Source organism: Entelurus aequoreus, linkage group LG12 (assembly GCF_033978785.1).
Source record: "Entelurus aequoreus isolate RoL-2023_Sb linkage group LG12, RoL_Eaeq_v1.1, whole genome shotgun sequence".
Lineage (NCBI taxonomy): Eukaryota > Metazoa > Chordata > Actinopteri > Syngnathiformes > Syngnathidae > Entelurus > Entelurus aequoreus.
Genome location: NC_084742.1, coordinates 3,979,916 through 3,998,604, shown reverse-complemented (window position 1 = coordinate 3,998,604; position 18,689 = coordinate 3,979,916). Strand labels below are relative to the sequence as shown.

The 18,689-nt window shown below is 37.5% G+C and overlaps 1 protein-coding gene across 7 annotated transcripts in view; it reads right to left on the bottom strand.

Moving 5' to 3' along the window:
* Nucleotides 1-18,689, bottom strand: part of cald1a (caldesmon 1a) — a 494,628-nt gene that overhangs the window by 274,816 nt on the left and 201,123 nt on the right. The window contains exon 1 of one of the 7 annotated variants that reach the window (XM_062064488.1): nt 1,243-1,300. The exons of the other annotated variants lie outside the window; for them this stretch is intronic. The gene's annotated coding sequence lies outside the window, so the exon portion shown is untranslated. Of the gene's footprint in view, nt 1-1,242; nt 1,301-18,689 lie in introns of those variants that run through there. 7 annotated transcript variants of the gene reach the window in all.

Below are 18,689 nucleotides of genomic sequence, written 5' to 3'. Positions count from 1 at the left end.
TTGATCATTTCGCGATATTGCCATATTTTTGCTGAAAGGATTTAGTATAGAACAACGACGATAAAGATTGCAACTTTTGGTATCTGATAAAAAAAAGGCTTGCCCCTACCGGAAGTAGCGTGACGTAGTCAGTTGAACATATACGCAAAGTTCCCTATTGTTTACAATGATGGCCGCATGAAGTGAGAGAGATTCGGACCGAGAAAGCGACAATTTCCCCATTAATTTGAGCGAGGATGAAAGATTTGTGGATGAGTAAAGTGCAAGTGAAGGACTAGTGGGGAGTTGAAGCTATTCAGATAGGGAAGATGCTGTGAGAGCCGGGGGTGACCTGATATTCAGCTGGGAATGACTACAACAGTAAATAAACACAAGACATATATATACTCTATTAGCCACAACACAACCAGGCTTATATTTAATATGACACAAATTAATCCTGCATAAAAACACCTGCGTGTTTGTTACGCTAGCTCCTAGCTCCTCTGCTAGCTCCTAGCTCCATAGAACACGCCAATACAATTCAAACACCTGATCAACACACACAATCACTCAGCCCAAAAGACCGTTCACCTAACCCAAGGTTCATAAAGCTTACCGGTATATATTTTTAAAAAGTTACGTACGTGACGCGCACATACGGTCAAGCTATCAAATGTTTAGCAGCCAAGGCTGCATACTCACGGTACCTGATATTCAGCTGGGAATGACTACAACAGTAAATAAACACAAGACATATATATACTCTATTAGCCACAACACAACCAGGCTTATATTTAATATGCCACAAATTAATCCTGCATAAAAACACCTGCGTGTTTGTTATGCTAGCTCCTAGCTCCTCTGCTAGCTCCTAGCTCCATAGAACACGCCAATACAACACCTGATCAACACACACAATCACTCAGCCCAAAAGACCGTTCACCTAACCCAGGGGTCGGCAACCCAAAATGTTGAAAGAGCCATATTGGACCAAAAATACAAAAACAAATCTGTCTGGAGCCGCAACAAATTAGAAGCCATATTACATACAGATAGTGTGTCATGAGATATAAATTGAATTAAGAGGACTTAAAGGAAGCTAAATGACCTCAAATATAGCTACAAATGAGGCATAATGATGCAATATGTACATATAGCTAGCCTAAATAGCATGTTAGCATCGATTAGCTTGCAGTCATGCAGTGACCAAATATGTCTGATTAGCACTCCACACAAGTCAATAACATCAACAAAACTCACCTTTGTGTCTTCACGCACAACGTTAAAGGATTGGTGGACAAAATGAGACAGAAAAAGAAGTGGCATAAAACACGTCCTAGAAAGTCGGAGAAAGTTACACATTTAAACAAACTAAGGTGAGTTTAAGGACCGCCAAAATTAGTAGGACAAAACGGCGCTCGCCAAATACTTGAATCAGTGAAGCCTGTTTAATATAAACAGTGTGATTTGTAACAATTAGGGAGGTTTGTGTCATGTTTGTCCTCCTACAGTAACCATACTAAAACAAAAAATGTTTTTTTTTCCCCATCATCTTTTTCCATTTTTCATACATTTTTGAAAAAGCTCCAGAGAGCCACTAGGGCGGCGCTAAAGAGCCGCATGCGGCTCTAGAGCCGCGGGTTGCCGACCCCTGACCTAACCCAAGGTTCATAAAGCTTATATATTTTTAAAAAGTTACGTACATACGCAAAAAAAAGTTGCGCACATACGGTCAAGCGATCAAATGTTTAGAAGCCAAAGCTGCATACTCACGGTAGCACGTCTGCGTCTTTGTCATCCAAATCAAAGTAATCCTGGTAAGAGTCTGTGTTGTCCCAGTTCTCTACAGGCGTCTGTGTACCGAAGTCAAAAGTCCTCCTGGTTAGAGTCTCTGTTATCCGAGTTCTTCCATCTTGACTGCATCTTTCTGGAATGTAAACAAAGAAGCGCCGGCTGTGTACTGTTGTTGCTGACTACGTTCGAAAAATACGTCCATTTCGCACCGACAACTTTCTTCTTTGCTTGCTCAGCTTCCTTCTCCATAATGCAATGAACATGATTGCAACAGATTCACGAACACAGATGTCCAGAATACTGTGGAATTATGAAATGAAAACAGAGCTTTTTCGTATTGGCTTCAATGTGGAAGGCATACCCGTGTTCCCCGGTCTACGTCACGCGCATACGTCATCCTCAGAGGCGTTTCGAACCGGAAGTTTAGCGGCAAATTTAAAATGTCACTTTATAAGTTAACCCGGCCGTATTGGCATGTGTTATAATGTTAAGATTTCATCATTGATATATAAACTATCAGACTGCGTGGTCGGTAGTAGTGGCTTTCAGTGGGCCTTTAAGTGTTTTGCTCCTAAATGATCTCAGTAAGATAGTACAGCTTGTTGCTGAGATTTGATGACCTATATCAGTGTTTTTCAACCTTTTTTGAGCAAAGGCACATTTTTTTCATTGAAAAAATCCGAAGGCACACCACCAGCAGAAATCATAAAAAAATTAGAACTCGATATTGACAATAAAAAGTCATAGTCGCAATTGTTGAATATGAATTTAAACCATAACCAACCATGCATCACTACCGTATTTCCTTGAATTGGCGCAGGGAATATAGTATTCGCACGTCTAGAATTACTGCCGGGTCAAACTCGTTTCGCAAAATATTTAGCATATGGCTAGAACTTCCACCGGGTCAAATTCGTTACGTCACAAGTGACGCATCTGTCCTCATTTTCAAAATGGAGGAAGCTGCTTTCAGTAGTTTACAATCACACAAAGGAAAAAAGATAAAGAGCTATTCAGTAGGATTTAAGGTCCAAGCTATTGAATACCGGTACAGTATGCTAAAGAGAACAGTAAGCAGCTATGTTTTATTAATATACCGTAGCTGCGTGTGTCAAATACTGTATAAGTCATTAAATGACTCCCGCCTCCTGGTGGTAGAGGGCGCTGCCGCGCTAGTGATCCTTCTTGCGACTTCCGGTACTGCAGAAGAAGTGAACACACGCAGCAAGAGATTTTTTTTCTTCCTTTAACATGGAAGATTACATACCGGTATCTAAAATAAAACAGTTTTCTAAACTGGACTTTCAATGGAAGCAGGAGGTAATAATTAAAGGAATATCTCCATCGAAACAGAGACTTTTAAAACTGAAGAAAGAAAATAAGGAAGACTTCTATAAACAAGTTATCGATGCTTTTGGTCAGAAGGAGCTGCAAATGGACTCCATTTATAAGTACAGGTAAGACCATAATAATGTTTTTTTTTATTAAATGTGCTTTTCATGATGGTATGCTTACATCACACTCAAAGCGCACGCCTACATTTTATGGATTCCTTTTGGTAAACGCCGGAGTGAGAAGAGGTTTCAAAATAATTACCGCATGCACGGCCATCCCGCCGGTTTCCGGTAAACGCAGGAGTGACAGGAGGTTTTAAATTAATTAATGCCCCTGCGGCTATTCAAGGAAATACGGTATACTTGTCTCCAAGTACTGTCACATCACGCCGTGACTTATTTGGAGTTTTTTGGTGTCTTCCTGTGTGTTGTGTCTTAGTTCTTATCTTGCGCTCCTATTTTGGTGGCTTTTCATGTTTTGTTGGTATTTTCCTGTAGCAGTTTCATGTCTTCCTTGAGCACTATTCCCCGCACCTGTTTTGTGTTAGCAATCAAGGCTATTTAAGTTGTCGCTATCCTTCTTTGCGGGGGTATTGTTGATTGTCATGTCATGTTTGGTTGTACTTTGTGGACGCCGTCTGCTCCACACACCGTAAGTCTTTACTGTCGTCCAGCATTCCGTTTTTGTTTACTTTGCAACCAGTTCAGTTTTAGTTTCGTTCTGCATAGCCATCCCTAAGCTTCAATGCTTTTTCTTAGCGGCACTCGCCTTTTGTTTATTTTTGGTTTAAGCATTAGATACATTTTGACCTGGAGGCTGTCGTCTGCATATTGTGATCACGACAAACCATGTTCCCGACATCTACAAAGCAATTAGCTACTTGCTGCCACCTACTGATATGGAAGAGTACTACACGGTTACTCTGCCTAGCTCTAAAAAGCACCGACACATTTGCAGATTATTATTACTGGTTTGAAAAAAATATTTTTAACCCAAATAGGTAAAATTACATATTCTCCCACGGCACACCAGACTGTATATCACGGCACACTAGTGTGCCGCGGCACAGTGGTTGAAAAACTGACCTATATTGAGCAAAACATGCCTGAAACTAGAATATCAACTGTTGCAAAGCTGTGTCATCAACACTCACAAGTATAAAACTACTTTTTTTAAAGTAATAATTTCTTATTTCAAGCACGAAAAAAAAAAAAATCATGACTTTGACACAATTGTGTCTCATAATTAAAACAGATGACAGCCAAATGGACTTTGCTGTTTTATTTTCAATGAAACAGTAGAAAACGCGTACTCATATAGTAGTACAGTTGGCACAGTACAGTAAACGGACAGTTAATATTTAAACATTTCACATTTGACATTTCAAACTATTTTGAACAGAAAAAGTTCATGCACATTCAGATAAATTATTCAAAATTACAATTAAAAAAAATGGCTGGGGGGTGGACGTATAAACAACTTTAACACTGTTACAAATATGCGCCACACTGTGAACCCACACCAAACAAGAATGACAAACACATTTTGGGAGAACATCCGCACCGTAACACTACATAAACACAACAGAACAAATACCCAGAATTCCTTGCAACCCTAACTCTTCCGGGCTACAATATACACCACTGCTACCACCAAACCCCCCCACCCCCACCCCCAAATCTCCCAAATTCGGAGGTCTCAAGGTTGGCAAGTATGCATTTACACTACCGTTCAAAAGTTTGGGGTCACCCAAACAATTTAGTGGAATAGCCTTCATTTCTAAGAACAAGAATAGACTGTCAAGTTTCAGATGAAAGTTCTCTTTTCCTGGCCATTTTGAGCGTTTAATTGACCCCACAAATGTGATGCTCCAGAAACTCAATCTGCTCAAAGGAAGGTCAGTTTTGTAGCTTCTGTAACGAGCTAAAGTGTTTTCAGATGTGTGAACATGATTGCACAAGGGTTTTCTAATCACCAATTAGCCTTCTGAGCCAACGAGCAAACACATTGTACCATTAGAACACTGGAGTGATAGTTGCTGTAAATACACCTATGTAGATATTGCACCAAAAACCAGACATTTGCAGCTAGAATAGTCATTTACCACATTAGCAATGTATAGAGTGTATTTCTTTAAAGTTAAGACTAGTTTAAAGTTATCTTCATTGAAAAGTACAGTGCTTTTCCTTCAAAAATAAGGACATTTCAATGTGACCCCAAACTTTTGAACGGTAGTGTACATATACCAGTTTTGCTCATAAGTTAACATACCCTGGGAAAATGTATGATTTCTTGGCCATTCTTCAGAAAACATGAATGATAACACAAAAACCTTTCTTCCACACATAGTTCATTGTTGGGTGAAGCTATTTATTGGCAAACAACTGTTTACTCTTTTTAAATCTAAATGACAAAAGAAAGTACCGTATTTTTCGAACCATAGGGCATCTCGGATTAAAAAGCGCACTGCCGATGAGCGGGTCTAGTCAGGTCTATTTTCATACAAAAGGCGCACCGGATTACGAGGCGCATTAAAGTGGTCATATTTTGATTTTTTAAAAAAATTTAAAACACTATCTTGTGGTCTACATCAGTGGTCCCCAACCACCGACTGGTACCGGGCCGCACAAGAAATAAAATAAAAAATAAATAAATAAATAAATTAAAAAAAAAAAAAAAAAAAAAAAAAAAATATATATATATATATATATATATATATATATATATATATATATATATATATATATATATATATATATATATATATATATATATATATATATATATATATATATATATATTTTACTTTTTATTTAATCAACCTAAAAAACACAATATATACATTATATATCAATATAGATCAATACAGTCTGCAGGGATACAGTCCGTAAGCACACATGATTGTATTTCTTTATGAAAAAAAAAAAGAAAAAAAAAAAAAAAAAAAAAAATTAAAATACCCCACCTTCCACCCCCCACCGGTCCGTGGGACAAATTTTCAAGCGTTGACTGGTCCGCAGCTACAAAAAGGTTGGGAACCACTGGTGGTTCTTTGATCAAAATGTTGCATAGATGATGTTTTACAGACCATTTTCAAGTAGCTTTCTGAGCGTCTTCTCAGGATGCGCCGTTTTGTGGGCGGTCTTATTTATGTCTTTTTTGTAGCGGTGTAGCGTGCAAGGAACGGGGGTGGAAGAAGTGTCAAAAGATGGAGCTAACTGTTTTAATGACATTCAGACTTTACTTCAATCAATAACGGAGCAGCATCTCCTCATCCGTGGCTCAATAATGCAACATCAACGCCGGAAATGTGTCCATTGAAAAACCGTCCGGAACTAATAACTAAAGTTCTGTGGGTGAATTATGTAAACTCACTACAGTTTTTAGCGCTTTGATAGCTAGTCTCCTGACAGATATAAGTAACTTTACGCTAGATTATATAAGAAATGGCAACAGCGGAAGATGAATGCCACATAAGAAGGTAGAGAAAAAGAAGTTTATGACCACGGTGTCGCCACGGACTACAATGGCGGACGCGCACACATTTTCAAAAGTGCCACTTTGCAATCTTTGCCAAAAACAGGAGGACAGGGCAAGTGAACATGAGTTTTACAGTACTCCAGCATTAGTGGCTGCAATGAGCCTGTTTTGCACTGCACAGCTTTTCAAATGGGGGTTGCAGGCTTGACACTGCCACTGTTAAAACCTCATTGAATTCGGGGCTGAGCTGCCTTGACGCGAGTGTTTCCCGGTGAATGACACATTGTGTCCAATGCGCATTTGGCGCAACCCTCTTTATTAGAGCCTGCAGCCCGTTTCTTGACTTTGCCATGCGCGCCATCAGAGCAAAAGCCCACACAGTTTTCCCATTGAAGGTCGTGTTCTTTGAGGAAACTGTCCATTATCTTGAACAGCTCATCAGCAGTGGCTCTATTTTTTATGTATTTGCAAAACAGCAAATCCTCGCACAGTGACTCGCCATTCACAAAGCTTCCGCTTAGCCCCGCCCCCATTAGTTACTGTTGCTATGTCAGTAAACTTTCGCTCCTACCTAGAAATGTAAAGCCTACAGGAAAAATAAGTGATTTACATTTATCTATATAGCGGATTTCACAGACAGAATCACAAAGTGATTTACAGTGTGTATAGAAAATGAAAGCATAGTAAAAAAAAAAAAATCAAAGAATATAATAATAAAAAAATAAAAAAAATCAAAGTGAAATTTCCTCCCGTTCCTCGCGCCCCACCTGTCATGTCTCTATTCCCCACCAGTGGGGCGCGCCCCACACTTTGAGAAACGCTGAGTTAATGCAACACAGCCTAAGAACTTACAGGAACTCCCTATCTGAATCGCTTCCACTGCCCTCTAGTCCTTCACTCTCACTTTCCTCATCCACAAATCTTTCATCTTTGCTCAAATTAATGGGGAAATCGTCGCTTTCTCTGTCCGAATCGCTCTCGCTGCTGGTGGCCATGATTGTAAACAATGTGCAGATGTGAGGAGCTCCACAACCTGTGACGTCACGCTACTTCCGGTACAGGCAAGGCTTTTTTATCAGCGACCAAAAGTTGCAAACTTTATCGTCGATGTTCTCTACTAAATCCTTTCAGCAAAAATATGGCAATATCGCGAAACGATCAAGTATGACACATAGAATGGACTTGCTATCCCCGTTTGAATAAGAAAATGTCATTTCAATAGGCCTTTAAACATACAGATCGTATTACAATAAAGAAGGCTGATAACTCAGACACATTCCAAGCCTTCTGCATTATTCAGCCGAAGCAAATTTTTCTGTCTTTTGTCTGACGGCGAGAGCGTCAGACCATCATAAAAGCACACCACGCTGCCAGATACATAAAAGCCACAGTCGTCTTTTGGAGATGATAAATCAGCGATGAGCCTCCTCACTCGCAGCACGCGTGGGCTTAAAAAAGGATTTTTGGCGAATCCAGAGGACACCTTCGTCCACATGATGAGACAAGGACAAGATGGACTCCCACAGTCACGAAGATAGTTTACAGCCTACGTTACATCCGTACCGATGTTTTAATGGCCTCCAGCTGAGTGACACAGCAGGGAGATGAACTGTGGAGGCCATCCGGCGCATACTTTTCAAGTCTTCCACCCAAAAATACAGCAAACGTTTGTGGTTTTAGGCTTAAAATGTATTTTGAGTTATGTTATATTCTCTAAACCAGGGGTCACCAACCTTTTTGAAACCAAGAGCTACTTCTTGGGTAGTGATTAATGCGAAGGGCTACCAGTTTGATACACACTTAAATAAATTGCCAGAAATAGCCAATTTGCTCAATTTACCTTTAACTCTATGTTATTATTAATAATTAATGATATTTACACTTAATTGAACGGTTTAAAAGAGGAGAAAACACGAAAAAAATTACAATTCAATTTTGAAACATAGTTTGTCTTCAATTTCGACTCTTTAAAATTCAAAATTCAACCGAAAAAAAGAAGAGAAAAACTTAAAAAAATAATTTATGGAACATCATTAGTAATTTTTCCTGATTAAGATTAATTTTAGAATTTTGATGACATGTTTTAAATAGGTTAAAATCCAATCTACACTTTGTTAGAGTATATAGCAAATTGGACCAAGCTATATTTCTAACAAAGACAAATGACTATTTTTTCTAGATTTTCCAGAACAAAAATTTAAAAAAAAATTCAAAAGACTTTCAAATAAGATTTAAATTTGATTCTACAGATTTTCTGGATTTGCCAGAACAATTTTTTTGAATTTTAATCATAATAAGTTTGAAGAAATATTTCACAAATATTCTTCGTCAGAAAAATAGAAGCTAAAATGAAGAATTAAATTAAAATGTATTTATTATTCTTTACAATAAACATTTTTTTTTTACTTGAACATTGATTTAAATTGTCAGGAAAGAAAAGGAAGGAATTTAAAAGGTAAAAAGGTATATGTGTTTAAAAATCCTAAAATCATTTTTAAGGTTGTATTTTTTCTCTAAAATTGTCTTTCTGAAAGTTATAAGAAGCAAAGTAAAAAAAATGAATGAATTTATTTAAACAAGTGAAGACCAAGTCTTTAAAATGTTTTCTTGGATTTTCAAATTCTATTTGAGTTTTGTCTCTCTTAGAATTAAAAATGTCGGGCGAAGCGAGACCAGCTTGCTAGTAAATAAATAAAATTTAAAAAATAGATGCAGCTCACTGGTAAGTGCTGCTATTTTAGCTATTTTTAGAACAGGCCAGCGGGCTACTTATCTGGTCCTTACGGGCTACCTGGTGCCCGCGGGCACCGCGTTGGTGACCCCTGCTCTAAACGGTGTATGACCCACCACATTGTGGCAAATAAAGTTGAAGTTAAAGTACCAATGATTGTCACACACACACGAGGTGTGGCGAAATTATCCTCTGCATTTGAACCCATCACCCTTGATCACCCCCTGGGAGGTGAGACGAGCAGTGATCAGCAGCGGTGGCCACGCCCGGGAATAATTTTTGGTGATTTAACCGATCTCAGGGCAGACACTGAGGTGGTTCTTCTTTTTCTCTATCTTCTTGTTATGGGACGTTCATCCTCCGCTGTTGCCATTTCTAATGTAAAGTAGTGTAAAGTTCTTACTTATATCTGTCAGTAAACTTGCCATGAAAGGGCTAAAACATACCGGTGTAGTGAGTTTACATTATTCACCCAAGGAACTTTAGTTATTAGAGAGTTCCGGTCGGACGTTTTTTTCACAGGACACATTTCCGGCCTTTATGTTGGGTTTTGTTGGTGTTCTTCCGTGTTTAGTGCTTGTTCCTGTCCTGCGCTCTTATTTTGGTGGGGATCTGCATAAATCCTGAAAAATTGTGCCCTTCCGCCTCTGTAGTCTGTGTCGACACCGTCGTCGATAAGCTTCTTAAGTTAAAGTTAAAGTACCACTGATTGTCACACACAGACTAGGTGTGGTGAAATTTGACCCATCCCCTTGTTCACCCCCTGGGAGGTGAGGGGAGCATTGAGCCGGGAATCATTTTTGGTGATTTAACCCCCCAATTCCAACCCTTGATGCTGAGTGCCAAGCAGGGAGGTAATGGATCCCATTTTTATAGTCTTTGGTATGACTCGGCCGGGGTTTGAACTCACAACCTACCGATCTCAGGGCGGACAGTCTAACCACTAGGCCACTGAGCAGGTCATGTGAGCAGAATTTAGTGGGAACCTTTGTCACGGGAGCTGTTGTAGCAGGATTGTATGGAGGGGGAACCTCCGCCCACATTTCAGACGCAATCTGGACCAAGAACTGAGTACTCTGTATATTGCTCTCCTCCTATCTGTATCTACGAGGGGTGTGCCGGTTTTGCAGATGCCGCGGTATTGCGGTTTCAAAGTCTTCACAATACTTCCGGGGAGCGTGTGTAGTTTTTTTTTTCTGGCGCTTCAGCATGAAGTCTGAAAATCAACTAAATCTCCCAGAATCCTCTACGCAGAGCGGGGCCGACAAGGTGGAGGGCGTAAAACGCCGTAGGCAGGAAGTGAAAGTGTGTTCGTGGTAGATGAGGAATTTTTGGGGGGGGAATTTGTCAAAATCTATATATAACTTTTTGAGTTATGTTTGTAATAAATACACCAACAAACCCTTGCGAAAACATAACCTCCCCACATCTGCGGTCCCTTCCAAGGGTTCTCGTTGTCCCCATTGGGTTGAGTTTTTTCTTACCCTGTACTTATTTGTCTTTTTTGAGGATCCTTGACTGGCAAATAGTTTATTTTTTAAATTTTTGTAATTGACACATCTTTTTTTTAAGGAGGTTAAAGAGAATTATTGACAAGAAATGAATTCATTTTTATGTATTAAAAAAAACCTGATCCTTTTTCTTAGAAGGTTAAAGAGGATCCTTGACAAGCAATTTGTTGTTTTTCCCCCAATTTTTTTATTTTATATTAATCAATTATTTACTTATCTCTTCAGTTGTTTTTTATATTATTTATTTTTTATTTATTTACTTGTATTTTTTGAGGATCCTTGAATAGCAATTTTTTTTATTTATTTATACATTTTTTATTTTGTTTTTATTTATTGAATTATCTTTTTTCTAAGGTTAGAGATGATCCGTGACTAGCAGTTAGTTGTTTTTTTTTTCTCCCAAATTTTATATTTAAAAGTAATTATTTATCTTTTATTTTGATTTCTAAAACAATATTTGACTTATTTTTTTCATTTATTTACTTGTCTTTTTTGAGGATCCTTGACTGGCAATTAATTTACTTTTATTTTTATTTGACTAATCTTTTTTTCTCAGGAAGTTAAAGAGAATCCTTGACTTAAATTAAAAAACCTGATCCTTTTTCTTAGGTTATAGAGAATCCTAATTTTTAATTTGATATTATTAATTCATTTACTTATCACTTCAGCTGTTTATATATATATATGTATATATATATATATATATATATATATATATATATATATATATATATATATATATATATATATATATATATATATATATATATATATATATATATATACATATATATATATTTTTTTTTTTCCCCACATATGTCTTTTTTGAGGATCCTTGACAAGCAATTAGTTTATTCATTTATACATGTATATTTTGTTTTTATTTATTGAATTACCTTTTTTCTAAGGTTAGAGAGGATCCATGCCCAGCAGTTAGTTGTTTTTTTAAAATTTGTTTTATTTTTTCATTTTATTTATTTCATTTATTTGCTTGTCTTTTTCCTAAGGACATTAAAAAGGGACCTAGACTAGAGATTTGCAGTCCTACCTTAAAGAACAGTCGAACACTTCCAGACTAAACATATTGCTTCTGTCCTAATTCATGGCAAAAAATGTATTTACTATTACAACCTCTAGCGTTTTGCATTTTGCATAACGGGACTATTTAAAAAAAAAATCTAAATGTGTAACTGTGACAACAAAAATAGACCAAAAAACAAATGTCCCCTGCAGAGGACGCTAGTTCTCAGGAGGATATTAGTCATTGTTTGAGGTAAAAATGCAATCTGGCAGATCCTTGTCAAACTCAGCATACAGCAAATGCTTCACCCAAGCTACAGGTCAATAAAAACAGAGGGGGGGCGTTTAATGTCCTCCAATCCCTTTTTAACCAACATCTGCCAGCACTAAATTTGTGGAATCATGCCGTTAAATGTTGCAGCAAATTTATGTTACCTCATCATCTCCACCCAACTGGAGCCTCTTGACTTATTGAGCTTATTCGGAAATGCGTGAAATAAAGCAATCGTCGCCCGTGGGAACGCACCGTCAACCGCGACTTTGCAATAAAAAGTGTCATTTCGGAGTGAAATCGCCGTTTCTTTTTAATAAACAAACATGGGACACCTGCAAATGTCAACGTGCTCGGTCAATCCACCTCTTATTCCTCACGTGCGCACGCTAGCGTCGGCCGCAACTTAACCTTTCCACCACATATTGCATGAAAAGAAGCAATTATAGATTGGAACAATGCATGCGGGGGAGCCACTGGCACGTTGCAGCCGTCTCTTGTTTCTCAATAATGGAGGAGATAATCCCACCAAAAGTCCAACATTTCTGGGGTCAAGCTTGTGGAGCCTGGCAGGCAAGGGAAATGTTGGCGTAGTGGCCAAATGAACGCCATACCAGGCGGAGAAAAAACGTGTTTAAATCCCTCGTTATTGGCGCTGTCAGAATATTTTCATATCAGATAAATCACACTTTTAAATTGCGATTAATTGCAGTAAATTGCTTCATTGCGTCTAAAAATGACACCCAATATTTGACACCATTTTATTGTCAGAATGTCAGACACGGACATGTTTTTTAATTTTACATGAACACCCAGAAGATTTATGTGCAAATTTAGTGAGTTTTACTCTGGTAAATGTTAAAAAAAAACCTGATTATAGACCAGGGGTAATACATAAAGTAGCAAGAAACACGTCAATAATTAATAAAGCAAAACATGTTCTAGACCAAAAATCACTTCATATTCTCTACTGCTCGCTAGTGTTACCGTATCTGAGTTATTGTTTAGAAATATGGGGAAATAACCACAAAAGTACACTTCATTCACTAACGGTGCTACAAAAAAGATCAGTTAGAATTAGGGATGTCCGATTATATCGGCCCGCCGATATTATCGGCCGAGAAATGCGTTAAAATGTAATATCGAAAATTATCGGTATCGTTTTTTTTTATTATCGGTATCGTTTTTAAAAATTTTTTTTTTTATTAAATCAACATAAAAAACACAAGATACACTTACAATTAATGCACCAACCCAAAAAACCTCCCTCCTCATTCACACAAAAGGGTTGTTTCTTTCTGTTATTAATATTCTGCTTCCTACATTATATATCAATATATATCAATACAGTCTGCAAGGGATACAGTCCGTAAGCACACATGATTGTGCGTGCTGCTGCTCCACTAATAGTACTAACCTTTAACAGTTAATTTGACTCATTTTCATTAATTACTAGTTTCTATGTAACTGTTTTTATTTTGTTTTACTTCCTTTTTTATTCAAGAAAATGTTTTTAATTTAGTTATCTTATTTTATTTTTATTTTTTTAAAAGTACCTTATCTTCACCATACCTGGTTGTCCAAATTAGGCATAATAATGTGTTAATTCCACGACTGCATATATCGGTTGATATCGGTATCGGTTGATATCGGTATCGGTAATTAAAGAGTTGGACAATATCGGAATATCGGATATCGGCAAAAAGCCATTATCGGACATCCCTAGTTGTTTCTTTCTGTTATTAATATTCTGGTTCCTACATTATATATCAATATATATCAATACAGTCTGCAAGGGATACAGTCCGTAAGCACACATGATTGTGCGTGCTGCTGCTCCACTAATAGTACTAACCTTTAACAGTTAATTTTACAAATTTTCATTAATTACTAGTTTCTATGTAACTGTTTTTATATTGTTTTACTTTCTTTTTTATTCAAGAAAATGTTTTTAATTTATTTATCTTATTTTTTTTTTTTTTTTTTTTTTAAAAAGTACCTTATCTTCACCATACCTGGTTGTCCAAATTAGACATAGTAATGTGTTAATTCCACGACTGTATATATCGGTTGATATCGGTATCGGTAATTAAAGAGTTGGACAATATCGGAATATCGGATATCGGCAAAAAGCCATTATCGGACATCCCTAGTTAGAATAATACATAATGTTGGATATAGAGAACATACAAACCCTTTATTTATTGAATCAAAGATACTGAAATTCCACGACATAGTGAATTTGCAAACAGCTAAAATTATACACAAAGCAAACTATAACTATAATACCCAAGAATATACAACAATTCTTCTCAAAAAAAGAGGAGAAATATAATTTTAGAGAAACATTTAATTTAAAACATCTGTATGCACGTACAACACTTAAGACCTTCAGTATATCAGTATGTGGAATTAAACTATGGAATGGATTAAGCAAATGAATCAAACAATGTACGAATATAATCCACTTCAAGAAAGTCTTCAAACTTAAAGTGTTTACAAAGTACAAAGAAGAAGAACCATGACAAACATTCTGAATGTATTTCATCCATCCATCCATTCATTCTCAAAATAATCATACTCATCTCATCATATAAAATATAACTTCCTTCACCGATTATTATTTATTTATTTATTTTTATTGTGATTACTTATGGAGTATATATGTGAATAAATTGAGAACAGGAAGTGAACAAAAGTTTTAAGGCCTACTGAAAGCCACTACTAGCGACCACGCAGTCTGATAGTTTATATATCAATGATGAAATCTTAACATTGCAACACATGCCAATACGGCCGGGTTAACTTATAAAGTGACATTTTAAATTTCCCACTAAACTTCCGGTTGAAAAACGTCTATGTATGATGACGTATGCGCGTGACGTCACTAGTTAAACGGAAGTATTGGTACACCTTTGAATCCGATACAAAAAAGCTCTGTTTTCATCTCAAAATTCCACAGTATTCTGGACATCTGTGTTGGTGAATCTTTTGCAATTTGTTTAATGAACAATGAAGACTGCAAAGAAGAAAGTTGTAGGTGGGATCGGTGTATTAGCGGCTGGCTGCAGCAACACAACCAGGAGGACTTTGACTTGGATAGCAGACGCGCTAGCCGACGCTAGCCGCCGACCGCACGGATGATCGGGTGAAGTCCTTCGTCCTTCCGTCGATCGCTGGAACGCAGGTGAGCACGGGTGTTGATGAGCAGATGAGGGCTGGCTGGCGTAGGTGGAGCGCTAATGTTTTTATCATAGCTCTCTGAGGTCCCGTTGCTAAGTTAACTTCAATGGTTAGCAACAGCATTTTTAAGCTTCGCCAAGCTGGAAATTATTAACCGTGTATTTACATGTCCAGGGTTTAATAGTATTGTTGATCTTCTGTCTATCCTTCCAGTCAGGGGTTTATTTCTTTTGTTTCTATCTGCATTTGAGCCCGATGCTATTGTAGTGGATTGTCCGAAGCTTAAACAGGCAACAAAAGTAGTTTAGTACAACAAATTTATTTACCCATTATCAGAAGTGCAGGTTGAATTAAGTTGGCCGTGCAGACAGACCACATGTTACTCCGGAGCAAACAAGACACACACAAGCCAAAATCACTGTCGAGTTCCGGTCTTCTGCCATTTTTTATATGTCTCTTGTGCGTCATTGTTTGTTATCTAAATGCGTCAATGTCTTGTTGTTTTCCCTATCTGTTCCATAACAACTGGAATCCTTTAGACAGTCAACACATTCTGTAGACAGGTTGGCACGACTTAATATTCACTTTTGTCCCACAACTGGTCCATTCAATGGCACAAAATACAAGAGAATTGAAAATGAGCGGACATTCTTAAAAGACAAGAAATATAGGTCAAGAGGTCAGAAATTCTACGACATAATCACGTTAGTTTAGTAGCTAAAGAGCGTCACCGATGTATTGTCGTGGGGATAAAAGTCACTGTGAATGTCCATTTCGCGTTCTCGACTCTCATTTTCAAGAGGATATAGTATCCCAGGTGGTTTAAAAAACAAATCCGTGATCCACAATAGAAAAAGGAGAAAGTGTGGAATCCAATGAACCAGCTTCTACCTAAGTTACGGTCAGAGCGAAAAAAGATACGTCCTGCACTGCACTCTAGTCCTTCACTCTCACGTTCCTCATCCACAAATCTTTCATCCTCGCTCAAATTAATGGGGTAATCGTCGCTTTCTCGGTCCGAATGTCTCTCGCTGCATTGTAAACAATAGGGAAATGTGAGGAGCCCTCCAGCCTGTGACGTCACGCTACTTCCGGTACAGGCAAGGCTTTTTTTTATCAGCGAGCAAAAGTTGCGAACTTTATCCTCGATGTTCTCTACTAAATCCTTTCAGCAAAAATATGGCAATATCGCGAAATGATCAAGTATGACACATAGAATGGATCTGCTATCCCCATTTAAATAAAAAAAAATCATTTCAGTAGATGCAAAAGAAAAGGGGTAGGATTAAATAAGGTCTGCTTCTTCCCACTCCTTTTCGAACATGTTGAAAAGAGAATCTGGAAATTGTGATGTATCATGTCGTATGCATGCATAGGGATGATGTTTGATAAGAAATTATCGAGTTCGAGTCTATTATCGAATCCTCTTATCGAACTGATTCCTTATCGATTCTCTTATGGAGTCCAGATAGGTTGTTGTGTATGGAAAAAAACACACAATATTTGGTTTAACAAAAGCTCACTTTTATTATATAAGAAAACAATGTAATCTAATAAATAAATAAATATTGACTGTTACCCACCTAAAAAAATAAAATAAAATAAATAAACATTGACTGTTGTTACCCAAAGTATATTAAGTGGGATTTTTCAGAGAAACAAATATATACAGTAACACAAAAACAACCTGTCTCTGTGGTCACTATAGGTGTATAAATAATAATATAGTGTTAAATAAAATCAGTCCCTTGGGCACTAAACTGAAAATAATACAGCTCTCCAAAAAGTGCACTTCTGCTGCTATTTGACATAACTGTTTGTTATGATGCTTTGACATTTTTGCACTTTAAAGAAAGAAAGAAAATTCTATGAAGAGAAAAGTTGTTTGCAAATGTGGTTACAATGCTAAAAAATGAAAAGTTAAAGCTAAAAAAAGAAATACACTTTATTGAGTTAACATTATTTCTTTATAGGGGGAAAGATGTTACGAGCTAGGGCAGGTGTCGGCAACCCAAAATGTTGAAAGAGCCATATTGGACCAAAAATACAAAAACAAATCTGTCTGGAGCCGCAAAAAATTAAAAGCCATATTACATGTGTCTTGAGATATACATTTAATTAAGAGGACTTAAAGGAAACTAAATGACCTCAAATATACCTACAAATGAGGCATAATGATGCAATATCATTGTACATATCGCTAGCCTAAATAGCATGTTAGCATCGATTAGCTTGCAGTCATGCAGTGACCAAATATGTCTGATTAGCACTCCACACAAGTCAATAACATCAACAAAACTCACCTTTGTGCATTCATGCACAACGTTAAAAGTGTGGTGGACAAAATGAGACAGAAAAAGAAGTGGCATAAAACACGTCCTAGAAAGTCGGAGAAAGTTATACATGTAAACAAACTATACGGTGAGTTCAAGGACCGCCAAAATTAGTGGGACAAAACGGCGCTCGCCAAATACTCGAATCAGGGCAGCATGTTTAATATAAACAGTGTGATTTATAACAATTAGGGAGGTTTGTGTCATGTTTGTCCTCCTACAGAAACCATACTAAAACAAAAAAATAGATTTTTTTCCCCTCCTCTTTTTCCATTCTTCATACATTTTTGAAAAATCTCCAGAGAGCCACTAGGGCGGCGCTAAAGAGCCGCATGCGGCTCTAGAGCCGCGGGTTGCCGATCCCTGAGCTAGGGAATATAACAACTACACTACCCATCATGCAACGGGAGTGACGAGCATGCGCGGTAGCCCCGAAAAGTGTTGTTGCATGTCGTCACCCGTGAAAGTAAACGTCAAGAACTCAGCCAACACGCCTCGTCTGCATTATTTATAATTAGACAGACAACACATCTACAGTGTGATTTTGTTTTGTTTACAAGGAAAGAAAAACACAAGTTAAAAAAGGGAGATGTGTTGTATATATATGTATGTGCTGCGGTTGTTTTAAGAACGTTGCGACAGCTGCCGTAAAGGAGGTGCGTTGCTAGCCTGGTTGCTATGTTTCCAGTTGGTCGTAAAAGTGTTCGTCATGTGTTTTACCCTGCTCAAATCTCTCAGTAAAGTTATTCATTGGATTATACCTTTTGTTTTGAACTTTATTACACCTTTATTACATCCTGCTTTCGCTATCTGCGCCTAATGACTGAGCTACGTGACGTCATTTATTGTGATGTCCCACGGAGCATTTCTGGTCGGGACGGGATTCGTTACGAGGGATTCGAATAAAGAACCAACTCTTTTCTTTACTATAGTGGTCTCGATAACGGGTACCGGTTCTCAAAAAGGGATTCGAGTCCGAGGACTCGGTTATTTTCTTATCGAACAACCGGGAAAACCGGTTTCGAGTATCATCCCTATGCATGCATGTT